Raw genomic sequence first — 20,886 nt, 5'->3', positions numbered from 1 at the left:
GCGCCGCGCCGGTGTGTATTTGTAATCGCCGAGTCAATTACTCAGGCAGACGGGAACGTTCCCGACGACATCGACGACGACGGCGCATTCTCTCAAGATTGTCGTGCCCGTGCTCTCTTTTTCCATTGCGACGTGTACGCTCGCCGAGACAAGACATTACCGGCCGGTTGCTTATACGCGATCGTCTCCGTAAGCTGGCAATCTCGTGCTTTTTATCGCGTGCTCCTGCAGCGTTTCGCAGTCGCAAGCACGGGGAGAAGCGCGCGCGTGGCAGGACTTTGCCGCTGCATGTTTTCCCGGAGAATCAGGAAAAGAGAAAGAGGCAGACACACACACACGGGAAGAGATATCTTGTGCCCGCGCAAGCTTTCCTCCTCGCGCACGGCGGTTCCGTCGGCGTTTACGTTCTTGCGATCATCCGTTTCCATTTCCTTCATTTTCTCCCGCATTACTCGGACCAGCGAGAATTTAAACGAGGATGAAACGCGCACGTTCAAAGGGAAGGAAGGCGAAATTTTCCCCGCTCTTTCCGCTCACGGGCGCGCGCGCGCGCGCGCGCGCTTCCGGAGGCCGGATTTTCTCTTTGGTCCTTCAGGCGCCACGAAGGGTCGGCGACCCTTTCTGTGCGACGCCGCGCGCATCCTGCTGACGACTAGTGACCGTCGCTTAATGAGTCGCCGGCACGATTGCGTTTTGAAGACTCACGAGCGGAGCAAACGGCGAAACCGAGCGGAATTCTCCCGGGGCGAGGAGTCAGCGCGTCGCGGACGCAACATCGCGTGTGGACGTCGAGACGAGAATCCGTCGTGCGATTGTTGTTGCATCCTTGCATCGCAGCGCCGTCGAGTCTTGCGTGCGCGCGAGTTCTCCGGATCGCCACGCGAGCCCGCGAAGTAGGGTTTCCGGTCGCGACGAAAATAAACCGCGACGTCCTCGGCGCAATCCCCGGAAGCGCGCGTCTCGCGATCCTCTTAACAAAGCAACGCTGCTGCGGGTGATTTTCGTTTTTGCGGCGCATGCATCAGCGGGAAGGGAGGGGGGAGCGCAGCCGTAGCCGCGAGATAATTTCATCGTACATCGCACACCGTTACATTGCAAGTTTATAATCGCCACCTGGAAATATATATACGCACATATATATATATGCACAAGGTGTCCCGGAGCTAAGTTTTGTGAAATAACCAGGGACTGTGATAAAAAAAAAAAGAAACCGCGAGATCTCTCGACATTCTTCTATCTACTATTAGTTATTTTCGACTATTTTTAACACAGAACTTCATACATTTTCAATATGAGCTGTTTCTGCTGTCTTATCAAATGACCTCATATGACGTCATATAACCGTGAATATTTAGCGGCCGCGCGTATCGATATGAACTTTGAAACGAAGCATAAGAGCGGCGAGGCAAGCAGCGGCGCGTCGTCCTTCCCCTTGCCGCTCGACGGCGGCAGCTACTTGAACCACATTACGACCTGAGGACGGCTCAAAGGCTCCTCCTCTACCACCTCGGCACGCGCTCATTCAACCGACTTTCATCATTAATAACTTGATAATTATTGCGAATGTCGCAAAACGATATGGGAACTTTCTGTTCGCCTTAATCCGTTCTATACTCTCACGAACTGCGGCGCGAATTGTTCCCGGACACCCTGTGTATATTTGCGCGATATATACGCGTAAATATCCTGCGCGCTTATGAGAGGTCCGCGATAAAAATACCGCTCCGAAAGAAACGCCCACGTCGGACGCGGGACTATAAATAATGGTCGCCCGCATCGGGGAAATGTTGCAATGGATTTCTCCCTGATTCAGGGAGATATTTTTCTCTCCTGCCCCTTTTAACTCCCTCCCTCCCGCTCTTTCTCTCTCTCTCTCTCTCTTTCTCTCTCTCTCTCCTCTTTCTCCTTGCTTCGCTCCCATCTCTCTCCGCCGGTAATCGCATCGTATATACATTCCGCAAAGAGATTAAATGGTAATGAGTTTTATTCATATTCGAGGGTAGCAGAAGAAACGAATAAACATCCATTTGACGGCAGCCAAATTGAAACTGTCAGGTGTGGCGGACTTTTCTGTCATGTTTTCTCTTTCTTTCTTTCTTTCTGTCTCTCTCTCTCTCTCTCTCTCTCTCTCTCTCTCTCTCTCTCTCCCCCTCCCCCGCTGTTACGGTAACAAGACGCGCGGGGGGTATTGCGGCGTTTGCGCTGCCGCATTAGACTTTCCCGCGGTGCGGAACGCGCGTGTGCATCGCGTGTGCACGCTGTGACACTGATCTGTATTGATACTCGGCGAATTGACGGGATATCGCGGCTTGGCTCGTGCCGTCGTGTTTAAGTGCGAAACGGCTCCGGGACGTCCGCACACGAAACGACGATTTCGCAGGCCGCAGTCGCTGATTGCGGAGCGCGCCTGCACACAGATCGCCTGCGGATCCTTCATTAGTGTAACGCGTTTGATTTGCAAGCCGGTTGATTCGGCTGAACGGCTACTTGATGCCGCGGTCGCGGCGTGTTTATTCATCGGCTTTGCCGAAAATATGACACGCCACAGCCCGTGCACGATGGCCGATGGTTTGCGATGAGCCGCGGGAACGCGCGACGTTGCGCTTTTTCTCTTGCGTTCTCTCTCTCTCTCTCTCTCTCTCTCTCTCTCTCTCTCTCTCTCTCTCTCTCTCTCTCTCTTTCAACCCTTAAAAGCTACCGTCAAAGAAAATCACGTTGATGCTGCCATGAGTAAAATTGCATCCTAGTATATATATTTTTTATTTCAGAGATAAAAAAAGTTAAATGCAAATGCAATTAAATGTTTTATTATTACCGCATATCAGATGAAAAATAGAGAAGCTATTGCAGATAATTGAGCATTTAATAAGAACAAAATGAAATCCGCATAAGGTGAAATTTCATCTGTAGTAGTTTTTAAGAGTTAAGCGGAAGCGCATCTGTGCTGAAAGTGACGTAGAACCTCAAGAAGCAATTATTACAATTTCCCAACTCGTCATTTGGCGATTACTCACAAAAGAAGCGGGAACAACGCGGCCGAATAGATTCACGTCACCACGAGACGACTGTAAACGAATGCATGCAAATGCACACAAGTTGGAAAAAGAATTAATAACGCGATCGCATTGAACGTGTCGAGACTGTTACGCCGGTCTGCGTGCATTCAGGAGACGCCGAGCGGAAGTGCGTACAGAGCGCAGACGGAGAACAAGAGGGAACAAATTCAAACCGAACGGGCGGTTTTAAAAAGAGGCGAACGTTATCTCGCTGCATTCCAGAGCGTTCCCTCCTTTTTCCGTTCTGTTTGCGGGCGTTACGTAAAGTTTCACGGAGCAGCGTCGCTGCTGTTATTGTTATCGCGCGCGCCGGACAACTATTATCCATTTGTGCATATAATCATCGACGAGCCGGCGCACCGGCCGTGAATAACCGTTAACGACGGCGACGCTTCGCGCCGGATAAACACGCGTGAAAATATAAGGTGCCGGCCGCATGCTCGACCGCGCGGAATTCAACAGCGCGGCGCTGCGTTCCGCCCTCCCACCCCCCACCCCCCCCCGCGGTGCTCGATCATACGTACAATGGCAAATCAAGCGCAGCTGAATTGTTCCCACGGAGCGATCGCGTCGGAATCGTACAAACGCGCGAGCGCGCTCGTAACTTCCGAAGCCGAGAGTTCTTTATTCGATCGGCCGCGTTCGCGCACTCTTCGCATTGGACGCGAGTCGGCCATGAAACGAGTTTAACGAGATAAAAATCATCTACCGCGTCGTATCCGCCATTTTCCTCTCTTTTTCCATGTGTGTGTGTGTGTGTGTGCGCGTCTTCTCCTCGCTCCCTTTCGCCCTGCGTGCACTGCGAGAGACGGCGCCGCGGGGAGATATTAAAACCGTAAATTCCCACGTCCCGGCGCACCTTCAATTTCAACGTTCGCTTTCTTCCCGCGCTCTCCCGTCCGATTGCCCGTCGAATCGCTCTCTGCTCGTGGCAGATACGTCCCTTTTTCGCGCACGACCGGCCAACGACACAGCCAGGGCGAAACAATCGCGGCCGACGGGGCCGATATCCACGAGCGCGAAGACGCTGCCATGCTTCGGTCTGTCCATCGCTGCGCGATGCACCTGTTCGCACTACCAGCGATCCGTAATCTCGCGCTCCATCGTCGGGCTTAAATAAGAAGCGAGATAGATAAACGTTGATGGCGATGAGACACCTCATGGGATTACGTGCACGTACACACACGCGCGTGCATGTACGTTGCCGCGCGGCGACGTAGCTGCGTCGACCAACCTGATGCAATTTAACTTGTTACACCAACGAGATAACATTTTCTCTCTCTCTCTCTCTCTCTCTCTCCCTCGCTCTCGCACTTTGCATCCCTCAAGATGAATCTCGGCGAGAGACGCCCTTGTCCGCTGGCGCGAGACTCTCAGAGGGGGAGTGCTTGCACGGTACGTTGCGTCGCAATTACATCGAGGTGCGCCTTGAAAAATTGTTAAAGAAGAGGCCGCCGTTCGGCGCACCGTTTTCGCTCCCTCGCGAGCCGCACCTCGGATTTATCCGAGTGGACTTGATGAGCCGCCATGCGCCGCGCCGCCTCTATCTTTCTCTTTCTCTCCCTCTCTCTCTCTCTCTCTCTCTCTCTCTCTCTCTCTCTCTCTCTCTCTGCGTCGAGCGGCGAGAATTAATTAACGGAACTCTGGCGGCAAGCGTTACTCGTTTCGACGGCCGATACGTTGCCAATGTGGATCGCCGGTGGATCGATCTCCGGAGCGAAGTAGATTTTCAACGACCGCGATCATAGCGCGCTAATAACGGTGCGACTCGTACGTTTGCCGTGCGGATTAATTCCGTGCAATTTCGTAGCGTTTCACGGCCGCTTCGAGCCCCAACGTCGACATCAAACCCGGCTCGGAGCATATTTCGACTCTGAAGCGCCCTGGCCGCGACTTCGGTGTCCACGATATCTCGGGGTAGCGGCACAAAGGTCTCTTTGCCGCGCTCATAACTGTTAGCGAGACGCAATTGTGACGGCAGATTATATTCCCGACTATTGCGGAAACACCGCGGAACTGAGAAGGTTCCCGCTTCCATCCACGCGATCGTCCTTTGTCACACGAAATTCCCTGCCGCCGCGCCGCCACGTCCGGAATCCCGCTCGTCTTTCACCGTCATCAGCGTGGTGCCGTTGGTGCGATCGTCACGATCAGGTGGCGGAGCGAATCCGAAAATGATGTGAATGCGACGCGACGGCACGAACGACGGCTCGGCTCGCAAATGGTCAATTTAACGAGCGAACGCGGTAGAAATAAAACCCAATGTCGCGGATTGCTCGACAAGTTCGTAGGGAATTTGACGAGAAAGTCCGAGCCGATAATCCCGCATAGTTACGTGTTTTACTTTCCTTTTCGTTTTTTTTTTCTTTCTTTTCTTATAACCTTTCATCAGCGAAAAAATCGTCATTGATGAGCAAAGTTGGATTCGATCGCAGACGAATCGAACTGGAACCTTTCGCAAAAATCGCTACAAACTTGTCAAACGAGCCGACAGTCGGAACGTACAAGACTCCGATAGTCGACGATCGATCAAATTTTTCCGGCCAAAACGTAAACATCCGTTCGTTGTTGCGTCTCCAACTTGTCGACTTGTAAATAACAAGGAGTGCAGGGAATTCCGGTGCTCATGTGTCGTTATCGTTACTTATCGCGCGACGAGTGCGCGCTCCATCACGATTATCGCGGATCATCGACTGATTGCTTTTTGCGGAGTTGAGTTTTACGTCACTGCTCTCCCGGGGGGGGGGAGCTTGTCTTCACGTTTCCGAGTGACACTGGCGCGTCGCGACGCGACGCGCACGTGTACGTCGTGTTGCGCGCGACAGCGCGGCGGTCTGTCACTGACAAATCACTCGCGGCGCCGCTTCGAAAATGTAATCTCGTTCGCTCGTTCCGCGTAATAATACGATAATTCGGCCAGCCGACGATGTACAAGCCGAGCACACGCGGGCACAAGTGGGACGCGCGATCCGGAGTTAAACGCAGCCGGCGACCCTCCGGCGAATCAGCGCCGCCGCGCTGATTGAAATTCCGCCGCTCGAAATAAATAAATAGGGGAAAAAGGGCCGCGACGGTCGACCGGTGTAAAACGAGCGTGTAACGACGCGCGATACCTGTAATATATTCCCGCTCATGTCAATTAATTCCTGCCGTTCACGCAACAAGTGACGCACACGGATACTCTGCGATGATTGAAAAAGTAAAAAGAGCGACTCACTCTGAGCACTGCGCTCAGCATTATTCACGTATCCACGATTTTTGGATCGCCGAGTGGACGAAGGACGAGCGCGACGTGCGCGCTCAATTTCCGCGCGTTTCGACGGCCGGATAGGAGAATACATATGTGTGTAGAACACGTGTATATCCCGGAGAACACGGGAATGAAAACCGCCATTGTCCTCGGCAAAGAGCGAAAAAAGGAGCCCGACTAGAAATTTTGATCGGGTTCACCTAACTGATTGATAAGGACCTGATAGGGTGAATGAAAGGTAATCCTAAGTCAGTCTTTATAATGTCCCAACAGCAAATGAGTAAGGAAGACCTTTATAAGGTTTATAACCTTTATAATGATTGGGACCACATTAGGACCTCAATGTACCAACCTAGTGTATGATATAATATTCATATAGGATATAGATTCAGTTAATCAGGTCCTTGTCGGAATCTTATTCATTGTACATAATATGATTTGCATCATCAAGTTTTAAGAAAACAATTTTTGGGTGCCATTTCCAAGTATAAAGATGTTTGCATTGAAAAAACACTTGAGATCACTTGAATATATTTGTAAGATGCTGTAGAAACTATCCTTTTTCTTAGCAGTCAATAAATAGTTGTAAAATTAACGTGACATGCAACTTTTCTCTTTAACACTACTTTATGTCTTGTCACCTTGTGATACTTAATGATCTTGTGATATTCATTTTATGTTTCTTTCCCGAAACATTTTACAAGTATGCTCAAGCGATCTAAAATATTATTTCATGCAAATATCTTTTTATTTGGAAATGACATGAAAGAATTTTCAGCGTGTTATTTCTTATTTCTAATGTCATCATCCAATACAGCCGTGGCGAGTAATCAGGAGCCATAATCTGAAAAAAAAAAAAAAAAAAAAAAAAAACCGTAATAAGGACTCCATAAGGTAACTCAATAAGAACCTGACTATGAATCCTTACCAAGGTCCTGATATCCACGCTGCGATGTACATGGACCTTACTAGGACCCGATAGTATTACCTTATTGGGACCCGATGTCCAAATGAGGTTAACCTGATCAGGACCATGAGATAAATTTCTAGTCGGGAGGAGGCAGGGGTAAAAAGAAGACGAAAAAAGCCGAAGAAATGGGTCACTCTGTCAATTCGGCCGAGCGGTCCTCTTCAGTCGCATGCACCCTCGTGCACATGCGGCTGCAGTTGCTGCGGCTGAGGTCGCTCTGTCTACGTCACATGCAGCGTGCCGCGCGAATAATCGATGTCCGCCGCTTCGCCGGACGAATGCGACACTGTCGTCGCGCTGCTGCTGTCCTCAAACAGAGTTGTTTCCCCGAAAGCGAGAGAGAGAGAGAGAGAGAGAGAGAGCTTGGTCCCGTCGGCCCACCTGTCCGATCTCGCGCCGTCGACCTCCACCATCGACCCGACTCAGCGGCGACGCGGGCGTGGAAGGAAAAAAAGAGAGATCGCGGCTGGTCGATCGCAAAACAAAACCGCGTGTGCTTTTCGCGCACCGGCAAGCCTGCGCCCTGGTTTCTTCCCGGCTAAGACGCGGCGTCCCGCGAGCTGTGCATCCGGCTTATCCGAAATTGATCACGGACGTGTTACTGCCGACGCGTCATGCAGCACCGCCTCGCGAACGGATGTCGCGAATGGAGTTTAGCAGCTGTCGCGGGTGTCTCTCGATGCCGAAGCGGAGCTTCGGTGCTGTCGTGTTTTCGACATCGTCCGGCCGGCCTGTACTAGTTACGGCTGGTTCTCGACACTCATCTCCTCGGCTCGCGCGCGGCTCTCCATCGCAGTCTCTCGTTCTGTGTTGACGTTTTCTAAGGAAAGAAGCGGCCGAGCAACGTCGTTGCATAAGCGTCGCGACGTCGTCGCGACGCTCGTCAGTCGCCCGGCAGCTGCAAGATATCACGATACGCGAGAAAGTCGTCGTCGATTAAAAGAGCGTTCATCCGGCGCGCGACGTTTCCTCACAGTCGTCTGGAGGATCGATAGCGCGCGCGCGCACGCGGATAGGTGATGAGGTACGAGGTCCCGTCGCGTTTCTCAATGCGAATTCCACCATCTCCCCTGCTCTCCGAGGGAAGCGTGCGGGGCTTCGGAGGGGGCTCGGCAAATTGATCGAATCGACTCGTGCTTATACGCTTCAGGATTTCAAGGCCAATGGCTTCATCAGCTGGCAAAAACAACGTGGCAGGCAGCGCAGGCGTCACGACGCGCGCGTTGCCCGTCGTGGTCTCCGTTCGTTTGTGCAACGCGACAATGAGGAAAGCGCGGTTTGTTTTATGGTCACGAAGTGACGTTCAAGGATGCAGTGACCACGCGACACCGATGAATCACTGTTGTAGCTGAGTCAATGACGAGCGCGGCGCGATCAATTTCAGCGCGATTCAATTTTCCGCGAGTGCACGGTGTCACGGATACCCGGCAGAGGAATATCCGCGGGACTTTCTCAGCACGCGGCAGCCTCACGTGCCTTCCGCGAAAGATTGGGGAATATGTTGGGCTGAATCGCGTGGCAACAGGCTGGATGTTCCCACTTCGCGACTCGCGACCGTAGCGTCGCGCGCGAGCGAACTCCGAGTCGAATTCCGTGGATTTTCTCCTTTAAGACGACGCTGCGCGCCCTTTTCTTCCAGCCCCCCTCGCCCCCTCGAACTCGTTCGCAACCTTTTCTCGCGGAGTTGCCGTACCGTCTGTAATTTACACGACGCGAAGAAAAAGAACGCTCGCAAAACAGACCGTGCTGCTCGCTGAGAAGTAACGGACGTGATTAAATTAATGTAACGTCGACAGAAACTTATTCAATTACCAAGTCGTTCCATGTCTCTCTCTCTCTCTCTCTCCCCCCTCCCCCCCCCTCTCTCTCTCTTTCTCTGTGAAAAAAGCTGCTCGATGCGATGCGCTAAATACAAGTGACGAGTCCGTCAGTGAATTCCACCGCGAGACTGTTTCCCGATAACAGCTTAAGGGCTCTTCGGCGACGTTTACTCGCATTTAATTGCATTCGCAGAGTCGCGCGTGGCGCGTGACGTCACGCTCTCTCGCGCGGGAACGCGCGGCTCCCACGCATCGCGGAGGCATTTTCCCGCGGCGGAATCGCACGAGGAAAAGATCGACGTGAAATTCCCCAGTGGCGCGCGCGCCCTCCTCCTGCCAATCTGCTTCGATTCGAAGAAATTTTCCGCCCTCTCTCTCTCTCTCTCTCTCTCTCTCTCTCTCTGCTTGATGCAAGACTTCATTAGTCGGCTCGTGGCTTGTTTTTGCACGCGCTTCTACCCACGAGTGTAATCAGCGTATTGCCTCAGTCAACAAAATCAGCGCAACCGGGCGAAAGATTAAATGTGAACGATTAAATGGGAATCCAGCGTCGGTTAGCTCAGGTGTCGCAATAAATGATTTCGCGGTAGCAGAGATAAGGAAAACAACGCGCGTGCGACTTTACAAAAGTCTCATCATTGCCACAGGACTGCGTGGCAAATGACACAAAGGTCACGTGGCAAATGTGTCAAAATCAGAATACCGCGTGTCCCGACACTCTCAACCAATCCACTTTTGCGTGTTTCGCTTTCTCCGCTCCGCGAAATTTCGCTCTCGCGAGACTCGAATTCGCAAACCGCAGCGCGCGCAGACTTGATGAACTGTCGTTCGACAACAGCTCGCACTTCGTAGAAAGGGCACGGCACGAGCGGATGAAAATTTCATCGCGTGTGTCTCCGCCGGGCCAGCCGGGAGAGACAGACAGAGAGAGAGAGAGAGAGAGAGAGAGAGAGAGAGAGAGAGAGAGAGAGAGAGAGAGAGAGAGAGAGACAGAGACAGAGAGAGCGAGAGAGAGAGAGAGAGAGAGAGAGAGAGAGAGAGAGAGAGAGAGAGAGAGAGAGAGAGAGAGAGAGAGAGAGAGAGAGAGAGAGAGAGAGAGAGAGAGAGAGCGTCGCGTTTCATTAATGAAGAGTACACGGGTGTTTCTCCTCCTCGAGCGCGGCCGCGCCTCCGCGCGCGCGTTGGCCCCTCGGTCGATTACTCGTACGCGGCCGCAAAGCCGCAAATTAGAATCTCGCATGAATCCCTCATCGCACGTGACGCGCGCTTCCAATCGTCACGGCGCGAGGTCGATCTACGGTCACTCCGGCGGGAAACTCTCTTCGCCTACCGCCCACCACAGCTGTATCAATCTCCGACTGCGTCTTATCTATCGCGCGCTCCGCGCGCCTATAAAAGACCGCGTGCCCGGACGGGTATCCTTAGTTAATTCGTGACTATTATCGAACGCGACGCGACGCGACGCAACGCAACGCAACGCGACGTGACGCGACGCGACGCGACGTTTCCTCGCTCGCCTTCTCGGAACGAACGACGACATCCCGTAGGGAGACAGTGGTGCACGTGTGCGAGGTCCGCGAGATCGATCGATCGATCGATACGCTTCCAATCTCGACGGTGTGCCCCGTGCGCGGAAGAGACTCGACGCGGGGGAGCAGACGCGGTCACGTTAGTCAGCTTCGCGGGACTAACAGTGACAAGCGCGGCGTAGTCCGGCCGTAGCGAAGGGACACTTATGACGGGGTCCGGCATAGGGCCTTCCCCGTCGTCGAATTTATTCCCCGCTTGGGATATCGATTGGAAGCAGCGACGAAGAGAAGGTGAGTTGGTCATCCTCCTCCTCGTCGTCGTCGTCGGCTCGCAGAGCTGACGACGGGATTCGCGCGTGGCGCAGGACACTCGCGTTGATTAGATCGGGGCGGACGGCAATCAGTCGAGAAATATTTTCGAGATCTCGCTGGGGGAAGGATAACAAAAGAGGGAGGGGCAGGGAGACGAGAAGATCCGGACATCATCCCGAGTGTTGGGACGATTATGAAGGTGGGACGTGGGGCATCTTCTCGAGACGGCGAACCGAGTCGGCCCTTGCTCGATAAGCAGGGAGACGGATCTTGGAGAGGAGATCGCTTACGTTTGCCGCGCGCGTGATCGAACCTCCGGAATCTCCCGTTATCATCGCCGTCTCCGCAGCTGTATCGCAGCTGTATCGTATATGAGCGTGTTTGCTCCTGCACGACTGATTCGACGTCTCACGCCGCTGGAATAATCAACCATCAGCTCGTGCAGCTCGCACAGAGGCAGCAGGACAGCCGCGCGCGCGGCCGTGCGCGTCCGACGGGACGTCGTTTCTATTTTCCGATGACGCGCGCGTCGATTCCGCCGAATCGTCGCCGTCGCGCGTTCATTTCGGACGCGCGAACTCTCGCAAACTGCTTCATTAATCCGTCACGGCCACGCTGATGCGCCACCAAATGGAGCGTTGCGTAACATTCCTTCACGCTCGCCGCGCTCTCCCTTTATCGTATCGATGGAGGCATTGTGCGTGCGGGCAAGTTATCTTATCTGCACTCGACGACGAGTAACTGTTAAACTTTTATCGCGACGGAACTCTCTCTCTCTCTCTCTCTCTCTCTCTCGTTTCCATCTCACGCTCGAAAAATACCCCATGTGCTTCTCTCCTCCCCTCCGGCATCTTCCCCTTCGCGGTTTTCTGTGCGATCGGCGCAGCATATCGTGCGTGCAAACAAGCGAGACCGCTCGCGCAACGGCAACGAGCGCAATAGGAAATCCAGAGTAACATCAAAGACCGCGACCTGGTCTACGGGCTGCAATCTGCAGTCACGTTAAATCAGTTACCTTTGATATCTCCTGCCCCCCTCGTCGCTCACGCGGAACATCGATGCCGCGTTGGCCGCGTGTGCGCGCGGCGCATAAATTGTGTTCGCGTCTGATTGCCCGCGGCACTTCGTAAAGTTGAGGGTCACATTATCATTGATCGAGGGCCGTCGATATCGGGTGACTTCGGAAATTGTCTGCGCAAATTCACCGTTATTCACCCGGCGCCGTGCGCGCCGGATTATTAAGATTGTTTACGATTAGCCCACCCCCGCCGGCCCCTCTGGCTCCCGGATACATTTCCGGGAATAATGAATTTTCGCAATTATTCGAACGCCCGAGGAGAGAGCATTTTTCTCGCCCTCCCTCCCCCCCCCGTTCCCCTGCTGCAGCTCTCGCGCAATAAGGTCTGCCTGTTACCGGACGAGCCGGATCGATCTGTTATTATCGCGTCGCTCCCCCGAGAGAAAGAGAGGGAGAGAAAGAAGCCGAACGATCTTCTGAGTATCGTTGCCAAGTTTTTCGCCGAGATGTTCGTTTGTATTCACGAGAGACGGCACCGTCCACCCATCCCCCCCCCCGCGCCATCTGTCTCGCTTTTGAGAGGAACTTTCAGAGGGACAGAAAAAGTAAGCAGCTGCCTACCGCTACCGAAAGTGGCGCGTGACGCTTATTAAACGCGCTCCCCGCGCGAAGTTCGACGGCGAGGCTCGGCGCGCGTTGGATCCACGAAGATCGAGATCGGGATTTTGGCACGCGCGTCGGAAACGCGCGTCATCCGTCTCTGCGTATGCGTGCGTGCGTGTGCAGCGATCGGAATTTCAATTCTTGTCGATTAGACACATCGCACCGCGAAAACGGGGAGGCGAGCCGCGATCGCTGCCCATCAAACTGCGCGGCGGCGGCGGCGGCGGCGGCGGATTGACGACGGTATGCCAAATATTTGCGAGCGCAAATAAAAAGCAGCAAAACGTCGAATCGCTTCTGCTGGCTGAAGCGGCTGCTGGCTGTAGCATCCGCCCCGTACGCGCCCACGTTATCGGGAATGCGCAATTTCGCAAGATGATCGTGCGAATTTTACCGTCCGACGACACTCGCGAAGGCGGATTAACTCGCGCTTAATCGATCTTGCAGCTGCGGACAAGTCGAATAACAACGATTTCCTTTCTCTTTTTCGCCCTCTCCCTCCGATACGCGTAATATCTTTATAACCGCGATTGTATCGCAACGGCCAAACCGGCTCCGCCTTTCAGCAGACACAGAGACGCAATAATTAAGCGGAATTATATTTGTGAACCACGAAGATTACGCAAGATTACCCGGGAGGAACTCGCGCGAGGAAATTTCCGAAAAATTAATAGCTGCCTCTTCTGAGTGGCGTTATCGCGCCGCGAAGCGTTCCGCTCGTCGATCGTCAATCGCGATAAAATGCAGCGCCGATATATCGCGCTAGTTCTCACCTTTTCACGCTGCTTTCCGGCGAAAATGACGCGGGATTTGGTCCCGAGATATTTATAGCGGCTTCTCGAGAAAGTGAGCGAGTGAGAGAGAAAGCGGAGGAAAAGGAGGGGTAGGAAGAGTCTTTGGTGAAATATTGCTCGATAAATTAATTTATAAATAGTCCTAACAGGAAGAGGAACGTGCGCGTATTTATCGCGCAGACGAGTCTGCGATTTCGATAAGCGGCCGGGCGCGCGCGGATCGGTTCACTGCCTCTCCGCCGTTATACAAACACTAAAACCGATATCAACGCGTGAATCATGACTGTGGGCTCGTTAATCGCGTCTCTCTCTCTCTCTTCCGTCTCTTTCGCGAGCGCGTTTAATGCAGCGCTCGCGCTAATTAAAATTTCCTGGATATCGCGCGCGAGGTGATTAAACTCGTGAAAAACACAAAGCTGCAGGCAATTGCGTGCGGCATGCGCATACGTCCCCTTCCTGATTACCGCTGATAAGCGGGCATAAGCTTATCTTATCATCTCTCTCTCTCTCTCTCTCTCTCTCTCTCTCTCTCTCTCTCTCTCTCAAAGCCTCCATAAATTCCTGCGGGAAACAAGCAAATCTCACACGTTTGCGCGTGGAAGCTACTTGCCTCGTGTCGAGTATTTCTTTTATTTTCGTTCGACGCTCAGATGGCTGACACGTGGCGTTATTTACGACGCGCTTTCTAATCCCTCCTTCTAAATGCGTTATTAGCGATATTAGAGGAGATTCGATGTTAAACGCGCCATAAAGATAACAAGCGCAGATACTGATACGCGCGACACGACGAAGATTCCTGCGGACGCGTCTGTTCCACGCGTTGACTCCTGTAACAGCATTAAACTGCAAACTCTCGTAACGGGATTGGACGGTCGACAAGTCAAGGGTACTTGCTTGCGCGTGTTGGGTCGAGCGTTTTGAGCTTTGTCACACCGGCGCGGCGAGAGACACTGCGCGCTCTGATCCTCTTCGTTAAGCGAGCACTTGAGCTTCAATGTCGCGATTGTGTCGTCAGAGTGTTTCGGTGCGAGGCGAGATAATCTTCCCTTGGAAAACAACCGGACGCGAGAGAACAACCGCCTCCCCCGCTCTCCTTTCGCTTTCGTCAACTCTCTCTCTCTCTCTCTCTCTCTCTCTCTCTCGCGCGCGTTCGAGAAATCCGGGATCGCCGTGCGTTTAATTTTTCTCGCTCGCTAGAACGGGCTGAATAAATGCCGCGGAGTTTGCGGAGCGGAGCTTCCGATGTGTAAGCTCGGAAGTTACTCCCCGTTTGTTCCGTGATGAACGTCCGCGAGGCGCTCGCGCGAAGCTGCACCGCGTCGTCCTGCAGCGCAGGAGAGCAGCCCGGCGGCGCTCGAACGATCGCCTCGAGACGTTACTTGCTCCCGAATATATCCCTCCATTTTCATCGATTCCCGCGGAATTGATCGCCGCGGCAGCTCGCATCCCACGACTGACCCCGGGCGTGTTAGAACCACCGAGTACTCGTTCCGCTACTTTTCCCTCCGTCGTACATTTCCGCCGCGCTGCGGCGTCTCCTGGGGTGAAAGGCTGTTGTTCCTTTCGCTGGTTACACCGAGATACTCCGCGATACCTTTACATCGAGATACTCCCGGCGGATAAAGCCTCGCCTTAGCAAGGATGATCCTGCGAAATGGTCCCACGGTGGCCACGAATCGATTAGCCGTTGAAAGAACGTTGCTCGCACAAACCAAATTTCCGGGCTCCGTTTCATCTCGTTATACGGAAACGCTGAAGTTCGCGATACGTTCCGCCCCGGCGTAGCTCGTCAAAAGCTCGAGAGAGACCGAGAGAGAGAGAGAGAGGGAGGTATGGAAGGGCGCGATAACCTGAAAACTCCTTCGAGTAAGTAAGAAAACTCCGTCGAATAGTGTTTCAAGTAATCACCCTTAGGATCGCCTTCAGCGGGGAGAAACGAACGGATAAAATTAAGTGGCCGCTGCTTGTTTCGATGCTCGTGAAAATTCAATTTTCACGAACGACGCCCGTTCGCGTCGTTAGCGAATCGAGTTGGGAAAATTAATCGACTGCTTCCTGTGTATCGGCGACCCGTTCAATTTCGTCAAGCCGTGGCAGCCGAGGGAGGAGAGTCTTTGCGTCGTTGCGCGGATCGATTCGCCGCGTACTGTCGCACCCGGAAAAAAGCCTCCAACTTTTCGCCTCCACGTTTCGCAGACACGTCTCGGCATTAGTTAACGAACTTCGTCCGGCGTTATCGCCCCTCGCGCGCTCAAGTCCGTGTCTTGACCGGAGCCTGTCAAATCTTAGATCGATCTCCGACACGTGTCGCGTCGCGTCGCCATCGATTTTCCCTCTGGCTTTCGCAATATCGCAACATCATTGCGTCCGCGGTGACGCCTCGCGTTAGGCCAGAATATCCGTGCGTCTTCACCGGCGCAAGGACGCCCGGAGACGCCGAGGCTCACTTATCGGCGTCGCGTCGCCAGATTATTCCCAGCTATTTCGATTCGTCGTCATCGAAGCACGCGGAGCGCTTCGCTCGGCTGATAACGGCCGGCCGATACGATTCGAGCGTGCAAGTTTCATCGCATTACGACAGCAGCGCGCAGGCGGATCGTGAGAACCTAATCTTATCTCGCTTAATCAATCATTACTATCTGATATTGTTATTACACGGGCGCCGGATTAACGTTCGATAACATCTCGCCGCTGAGACTCGCCACCAAGGCGGGTTATCGCTTTGGTCCTGCCTCGGATCTGATCTTCCCGTTGGCGATTATAATCGACGAGTAAAAGATTGATATTTTTCGACAGTTCTGCGTCCCAGCGGATTTTCCTTTTACCGGGAGAAGAGTTCGGATTTTTAGCTGCGTGCGACACTGAAATCGGGAGTGGTTCCGGATTAGCTTTCGGAGTTGTATTTTGTTCGCGCAATTCGCGGGCTACATTCTTGGACTTTGATTTAATTTTCTCGCGGCCGGGAAAAACGCGGAGAACGGTGTAGCCAGCGGCTTTTCTTTCCGCCTGCCGGCATCATTTTCCATTGGAGCGGCTTGGGGGGAGGGAGGGGGGAGAGGGGAGAAGGGCGCTGACCGACGAAACGGATGCGGAAACGCGGCCGTGAATCGCTGCGTTATAGGAGGAGGGGGAGGGAGGGGGGAGCGCGCGAATACGTTCATGCTTGGGCGGGCGGGGCACAAGAATTGCGGTCGGGTTTGAAAGTACGATACGATGGAAATTAATTTGCCGAGCTTAACGAACCCCGCAAGAGCCGCAAAGCAGCGGGAGGTACTGACGGAACGTCGTGTTAATTACATCGGTACGACCGGCCGGGCCGGAGTGCGCCGCGGTTTTGCTGCTCCAGCCGCGGCGAGTAAAAAAGGAGGAGGAGGAGGAGGAAGAAGAAGAAGAAGAAGAAGAAGAAGAAGAATCCGAGATGAACATATCGCGCGATCCGATAGCCGAGCTCGCTCTTTGTTGCGCGCGAGAGAATGCCGGCGAAGAGGGAAGAAGAACAAAATATCGCTAACGAACGACGGAGGGCGGAGGGAGAGTCTGCGGGAATGATGCGCCGATATGATCAGCCGAGCGGAGCGAATTCGCGACGGATCGAAGATACCCGCGAATAAAAATATTCCACAGAGACGCGCGACAGACCTTTGATCTCGCGAACGGAGAAACGAGTTATCGGTGGTCCTCTTCGTTTACCCGTGAGCTCCGAGCGACCGGCGTGTCCTTCACTGTTACGTCGACGACGGCGGCGACGACGTAACGACGACAAAAGTGAATCCGTAGGAGCAATAAATCCCCGATTTCACGGGCTCGTGTCTCCGTCCGGCCGCGCGGAGACCGCGGTGGATCGCGAGACACCTCGCCGCTGTCGCGAGGGTCGGTTGGGAAATTAGTTTCTGGGCTTAATGGAGTTCCACGGAGTGCGGAAGACGGCCGCACCCCCGAGCAGGCGGCAGCGGCGGCGACGACGACGACGACGACGACGACGACTACCGGCCAAAGTTTTCGCAACTTTCGCAATTTTTTCAATTAGCCGCGATTTTTCAGCGACGCGACGGCGCGTTGCATCCTTTGGCACGCTGGCGGCGGTAAAGGCAGTCTGTTTGTCGAATTACTTTCTCTCTCTCTCTCTCTCTCTCTCACTCTCTTTGGAGTTCTCCCTCCCCCATCACTTAGAAATTCCGCGATAACGACGTTACATGTATATCGGGAAAGTCAAGCGGCGTTATGAAAGTCTTGGGCGGTTCGCGCAAACTTCCTTACTCGGGGCATCTGCGAATCCCCGAGACAGCCATTCTTCTCTCGCTGACAATACCCTTTCCGTCATTAATGGGCCGCATTGTGCGCGCGACCTGTATCGCGAGCCGATGAAACGTGGCAAATGCGTCTCGGCTGGCGTCGGTGACGGCTACTTCCTGCCGACTTCCGGCTTGGTCGCATCGATGATTTACGAGCCTGCGAGACGAGCCGAAAAAGCCGAAAGAACCGAAATCGCGCCAGTCGCTTCAGTCGGCAAAGCCTCGGCCTGTTGTCCCACGTAATCCGAAACCCGTGTGTTTATTTACATTTCTCGCGGGAGGCACACACACACACACACACACACAGAGAAAGAGAGAGAGAGAGAGAGAGATATCGCGCGGGCGCACAGGGATGATCGGCGATTGCAAATTCGTGTTTGAAGATTGCTCAACGGGTTGCGCCGGTCTCGCAAAGCGACAGCGGGGCGACATGAGACAGCGGCGAAGCCGGGAGGGTGGATTGCACGAGGGAGACAATTTATCGCATCGAAGCCGATAAGTCGGCGCGCGGCTTGGATCAATTGGGACGAGGGGAAAATTTTATAAACTCTCCCGAGTCACACACAGTTCGAGCGGTAGGAAAAAAGCTCCGTTCGTTCGTTCGAGAGCGAGCGGATCGCGCGCGCGCGCGCGCGCGTAGACGGTTTATTGAAGGCCGGGGAGACAAATGAAATCGGAAAATCCTACCGTGAAATAGGATAATCTGAAGCTGGCGCGGTGTACGCGCCGTCTCCTGTCTCCGCCTCCTCGCCCTCCCTCTTGCTCTCTTTCGCGAGTACTTAATATCCGCGACGTTTCAATATCGAACAGGAAACACAGGGGCTTCGTTAGTTAAAGCGACAGGAACGAAGCTTCCCTCTTACCGCGCGCGATTCGACGATTAATTCTCGAGCGGTGTCTCGGCTCGTTTATCCGTGCTTCATTCTACCCGACGGAATCGATAACGATACGATGATACGGCACTAACGAGGCACCGCGCCGAGGCGGGGAGGAGCGGGCATACCGCGTCTTCCGCGGGAGAGAGACGAAGTCTCCTCTTCGAGCGCAGCAGCTCCGAGCAGCTTCATCCGGCCGCGACGCTACGCGACGCGACTCGCCGAGCGATTTATACTCGGCGCCCGAGGCGGGGAGATGTCACTAATTGGAGACAGAGATAAGTCGTGTTAATGAATGTCACGTCGTTCCGCCTGGTTACGCGCCGGTCCTTCGAGTTGCGCTTCAACTCGCGTGGTATCGGGACTTTGCGAAGATACCAAGTTCTCTCGCTGCGAACATTCGGCGCCTAGACACTCTCGGGAGACGTCGCAAAGAGAAAGAGAAAGGAGAGAGAGAGAGGAAAACATCCAGGAAGACACCGCAGCGATTTTTCTTTTTCCGGGCTAAACAGACTATTTGGATTTGTGCCGTTCTGTGAGAGGCGAGGGCGCGAATTCCGTATTTCCTCGAGCGCCCGCGGCCACGAGAGGAGAGACGCGGTGGTCCCGTCGCGCAGGACGAAATATTCAGCGGCGCAGGAAAAACACTGTCCGACTGCCGCGAGGAAGTAACCTGATTGATCGCAAGCGCGCGATCATAGATGCCGCTTCGTCGCGTGCTCGCGTAATCGTCACGCGCCGGCCCGAACGCGCTCACTCGATCCTACGACGTCGTCGGTTTCTTTCTTCTTTTTGTCCGGTAGACTAACGAAGTCTTCTTCGTCCGTCCCTTTTCATACCGCGATTTTAAAAGCCTTCAGCCTGAGGCACGAGCGTCCTTGGTCGGTCGATCCGTTTTCGCGATGTCGGCCGCACGCCACCGTCATCCTCCTCATCGTCGTCGTCGTCGTCGTCGTCGTCGTTTCCTCTTAACGACACGAGAACCCGATATCGCATTTGCATATCGGAAAAGTCGTCGATCCGTCGGGAGGATAAAGTTTCGCTTTATTCGGCGTATCGACGGAAGGAAGCGGAGCGACGTCTCGCTCTACGCTCGACGACCGGACGACCGACGTGGGGAACAAGATATTCGCTAATAGAGCGGGACGCGGAGCGAATTTTCGTCGAGAGTTGCGCCGATACTAATGCGAGCTGCGGTCGATTAATTAACGCAACCGCCGCGCCGTGGAGTCTAATCATTGTTTAGATTGGCTGTTTCGGCGCGCAAACATATGATGTAGTGGATAATGGCGAGAGTAAATAGGGGCGTTATTTGCGCTGTAACATGACTAATTGCGGGTATGGATTTCGCGGGCGATTTCGGCCGGGCGCGAGTTGCTCGTTTTCTCCGCGCTCCGGCTGGGTTCCCGCCGACGAGAAGTTCGTTCCTCGGCGTCGACTCGTGCCGAGTCGAGGACTCGGTCAACGTGAAATCGCGCGAGGCACGCGAGACGAGGAGTCCGACGAACGAAGCGGCGATGCGGGATGCGAGAAGAAGAAGGTTGAACGTTTGTTCGTTAGATTAATGAGACGTCGGTCGCAAGAATCGAGTTTTGCGTCAGTAGTTGGGTGACACACCAATTCTTACCCGGGTCCTCCGAGGGGAGCGCGGGTGGGCGAGTCGAATATAACCACCATATAACCGCTTTGTGTAACTTTGATCTTGCGCACGGTTGCCGCCGCGACTCGTCTCACTTTCTTCCCTCAAGCATTGCGTATAATCATCGAACGTTATAGTTCGTGCCATAACACGTTGCTCTTAACATCTTCCTGTTGACGTTGACCCAGGCCGCCGCGAATACCGCGGTCGATAAACATCATCGATAACTACATCGATATCTGTGAGCAGTTCAAAATTAACTTCTGTATATCTTAACATGGCGTCCCGCCGGTGAAGCCCGATAATGTGCGATAACACGCGGAATCCAGACTGTAACTTTTCACGCAACTGTTGCGGAAATCAAGCAAAATATCAGCTGATAATAAAGAACTGGCAGTAAGAACGGTGTGATCGTCCATCAGACTGCGTACTGTTCGTACAGTGAGGTTCCGCGACCAATCGCGTTGCTTGTTTCAAATAACAGTTACGGACGGCCGAATTGAGCAACGCAATTGGTCGAAGCCTTACATCGTCCCAATCTTATATTGCACGGAAAGTGTACACGGTGACCTTTGCTTATACTAAAACGTGTGCGTGACGTCGTCGTGTGACGTCACGGCCGGTGTGACGTCATCTTGCCCCGCGAGGTTCCCTCGCCACGCACTTCC

At 53.7% G+C, this 20,886-nt stretch overlaps 1 protein-coding gene across 6 annotated transcripts in view; it reads left to right on the top strand.

Moving 5' to 3' along the window:
* The window catches only part of Mdr49 (Multi drug resistance 49), a 58,628-nt gene that overhangs the window by 14,510 nt on the left and 23,232 nt on the right, over positions 1–20,886 (top strand). For 2 of the 6 annotated variants that reach the window (XM_011141691.3, XM_011141689.3), the window contains exon 1: positions 10,535–10,916. The exons of the other annotated variants lie outside the window; for them this stretch is intronic. The gene's annotated coding sequence lies outside the window, so the exon portion shown is untranslated. Of the gene's footprint in view, positions 1–10,534; positions 10,917–20,886 lie in introns of those variants that run through there. 6 annotated transcript variants of the gene reach the window in all.

The sequence above is a fragment of the Harpegnathos saltator genome, unplaced genomic scaffold (genome assembly GCF_003227715.2).
Source record: "Harpegnathos saltator strain DR-91 unplaced genomic scaffold, Hsal_v8.6 scaffold539, whole genome shotgun sequence".
NCBI classification, from domain to species: domain Eukaryota; kingdom Metazoa; phylum Arthropoda; class Insecta; order Hymenoptera; family Formicidae; genus Harpegnathos; species Harpegnathos saltator.
Note: the sequence above shows the minus strand (reverse complement) of the source record. Positions and strands in the feature narration are given on the sequence as shown.